This window comes from Fukomys damarensis, unplaced genomic scaffold (genome assembly GCF_012274545.1).
Source record: "Fukomys damarensis isolate Sample0158 unplaced genomic scaffold, DMR_v1.0_HiC HiC_scaffold_30, whole genome shotgun sequence".
NCBI lineage: Eukaryota > Metazoa > Chordata > Mammalia > Rodentia > Bathyergidae > Fukomys > Fukomys damarensis.
The window spans coordinates 47873958-47877691 of NW_022900942.1; the positions used below are offsets into that span (position 1 = coordinate 47873958).

Sequence of the window (3734 nt, forward strand, 5' to 3'; positions counted from 1 at the left end):
GGAGCTGGGGGGGTCTGACGGTGACTCGTAGTCAGGCCCTGCGGAGTCCAGGACCTAGGCCGGGCCGGAAGAGGCCGCCGCGCCTCGGGGGACCGAAAAATAGAAATGTATGTTGGGGGTCCCTGCGGAATGAAGACTGACTGGGGCTAAAGTGCCCTGCGCAGTGACCTGAGAAGGGCTTTTCCACTACGCGCTTTGGGAATCGCCTGTCCTTATGCCCAGGCCCACCCTCCTTGAAGGGTAGAAGACAAAAACCTCAAACGGCTGTCTTTTTATTTAATTAACTTAAGTCGTTCTAGAGGTTTGTATCTTACTGTTTGCTAACCAAGAGCTAGGAATATAAGAGACGCTTCTATTTGTACATGTGTGTAAACGGCCGCACCTTAAACCTTTACATACATGCTGTACAGGTAAGGTAGGCTGGGAGTGTAGCTCGGTGATGCAGCATTTTCCTACCATGAGCAAGACCCTGGGCTCCATCCCCGGCACCATAAATAAGTAAATAAATGTGAAAATAAAATTGTATAACCAAAAAACTGTAAGCAAGAAATTTTACAGAAGATTTTCTCTGGAATTTTACTGTCCTGTTTCTTGATTTTCTGTATCGTCCAAGTACAATATTTGAAAATAAAAGGCACCGGTTTATTAGTAATATGTAGAAGCAGAGTCAATTGTTAGCCTCTTAATGTTTACAAGGAAAGTTCACTTTCAAATAAAGATGTCTTTTAAAAATAGTGTATCCAAGGAAAAACCTTAACTAGAGAGGAAAGATTTACAAATCATATATCTGACCATCTGTATCCAGAATATATAAATTACTCTTACAACTTAATAAAAAGACTAATAATCCAATTAAAATGTAAACAAAAAAACAGACCCTTTACCCAAGAAGATAGATAAATGATCAACAATGTTCAACATCATTAGTCACTTAGGGAAATGCAAATTAAAGCCGCAGTGGGAAAATTCTTCACACCCACTACAATAGCTGCAATTTAAAAAAAAATGTGTTGGTGAGGAGGTGGAGAAATTAGTACCCTCATAACATTGCTTATGGAACTGAAAAACAATGTGCTACTTTGGAAAATGGTTTTTCAGGTTCTTAAAACGTTGTTCATGAAAGTACCATATGTCCCAGCATGTCTACCCCAGGTATGTAGCCAAGAGAACTAAAAATATGTTCATACAGCAATTTACACAAATGTTCATAACAGCATTATTTGTAATAGAGAACACCCAAATGGCAAGAAATGCTGAGTAAATAAAATATGGTACATCCATACAGTGGAACAAAGTACTTGTAGAAGATAGAACATAGAGGAACTTCAAAAACAATAAGCCAGGTGCAAAAGTGCTAATACTACATGATTCTATTTATATAAAATGTCTAGAAAAGGCAAATCTGTACAAACAGTGATTGGTGGTTGCCTGCGGCTAGGGGTAGGAAAGAAGCATGGCTACAAAGGGCACAGAAGTATTCTAGCAGTTATAGAAGTGCTCTAAAATTAGGTTATGGTAATGGTTGTACAGCTGTGGATTTGCCAAAAATAACAGTTATGTGCTTGGAACAAATTCTAAGATGTAAAATTACCCTAATACAATTTTTAAAATATATTTCAGTGTAATGTTAAATAGCCCAAGATAATAGTACCTTTTTAAAAATCTACTTCTGAAATTCCTTTGCAATTAGAAAAAGGAAAATGCCTTTAGAACAAAAAGAAAATTGTGTGCTGCTGCTTATATTGTACAGTGTAATAAAATCACTTTTCACACCTGGTTGTATAACCCAGTACATTTACCTTTTGACACCCCCTACCCACTCCTATTCATTCAAAATGTTTCTTCACTTTACCAACTAAAAGAACAGGAAATAGGGTAGAAAAGGGTAAGCATGTCTGAGAGGAGGAAGGAACTGGATATCTCACAAGAGAGTTGAGATTTGTCAACAACGGGCGCAGATTGGGGAATCCAAAGTAAAGACACTGACATAATTTTTCCCAGTGTTTTTCTCATTTCCCTTTTGTTATATGACCAAGAATGCATTGGTTTCCTTGAGTTATGTAGATGTGTATCGGAGGGTTACCTTCGGGCTGAATAATATAGTATAACTCATTACTTTTTCATGAATTAATGGATTTTTAAAGGCTTTCTCGTGATTTCTGTAGTCTTGCCGTTGAAGAAATTAGTTGAAACACACTGAAGTTGAACTACCCTCAATGAAGTAGTTCTGCCCTGCCTTGCTATATCCCCACATCCCAGGAAGCATACTAGAGGCAGCTGCACCTTTGAATCATTAAGAGTACCTTTTCCCCCAAGGGCCTCTTTAAAATGGTTGTTGTCTGAGTGATGCTAAAATTCTTTCAACTTGTGAATAAGACCTAGTCCTTAGTACCCAAGCAGCTAGAAAGCAAAGACATGGCCATGGCTCATGGCTCGTTAGAGTCATCGTAACGGGGAGATGTCAGAGAATCCCTGAAACAGAACAAGATCCCCAAGAGCAGCTTACCTCTGTGGTAGGAGGAGAAAAAAAAAGTTGTTTGCCCAGAACTGTGTATAAAGCACCCACAGGGTGGCAAGGATGATGGCGTTGGATCAAAAAGAGACAGACAAAACTCATACAGGAGTCAGATGACATGAAATGTGGATCCATGCAGCATGCGTAAGCCATATCATTTAATGATTTTTCACATTTCACTTTTGCCAAGAAAAGATCTAGTAGCTCTACCCTACGGCTGCAGTGTGAAGAATCATGGGTGCACTTCATCCTGTCATAGCTCCGCTGCCCATATCACATCATCACTGACAACAGCTGCACAGCTCCAAGGCCCAGGAACAAGAGTGCAAACTGGGTGGAGGCAGGAGCCTGCTCATCCTTTGCATGGTGATCTTGTGTAAGATCAGCAGTGAGGAAAGGATAGGTGATGTGGTAAGGAGAGTCTTGGGCCAAAAAGAGTGGAATTATAATCAATCAAGAGCCCAACAGAGCCTTGCATTTCAGGCATTTGTGGGAGGTGGGGCAGGTAACTAACCAATAGTTACGGTACCAAACTAAATGGCTATATTCAAGAGCCCCAAATCCTGGTGTCTTAAAAGTACAAGTTCTGTTCCATACTGTGTTCCCTAGAAACAATAGGGACTGGACATCACTATGAGTCCATGATGAATCCATAGCAGCATGTCATTCTTCAATGACAGAGACACTGGGAGAGAGTGTGGCAGCTTGTACAGGGCCTCTAGGCTCAGAATTTTGTTGAAACCAGAATCGTGGAATGAATTCTGTGACCATAATAGTGGAAATAATTAATTTCGTGAATTAAGTTCGTGGAGATAGCACTGTATCTCCATGCTTGCATTTTAATGGCCAAATCAAATCATGGGACCTTATCTCTCAAGGAGACAGTTAAGCCTAGTGTGCTCCCTGAAAACAGATGGCTAAAAATACTTGGATTACAACATTAGTGACTATCAACAGTATCAACATCACAGCAAACTTTTTTTTAACTTTTTACTTTGAAATAGTTATACACTCACAGGAAGTTTTAAAAATTGAAAAGAGGTGTCTTTTGTTTTCTTCTCTCAGTATCCCCTAATTACTATATCTTACATGACTATAGTGAAATACTAGAACCAGTAAACTGACATTGGTGCACTGTGGGAATAGCTTGTGCCTTCATCACGTGTAGGTTCCTGTAACGACCACCAGAATCAAGATATAAAACTTGATTCATCGCCAT

The 3734-nt window shown here is 39.7% G+C and overlaps 1 pseudogene; it reads right to left on the reverse strand.

Annotated features, from left to right (window-relative positions):
• Nucleotides 1-3734, reverse strand: part of LOC104871971 — a 30035-nt pseudogene extending 26301 nt beyond the window's left edge.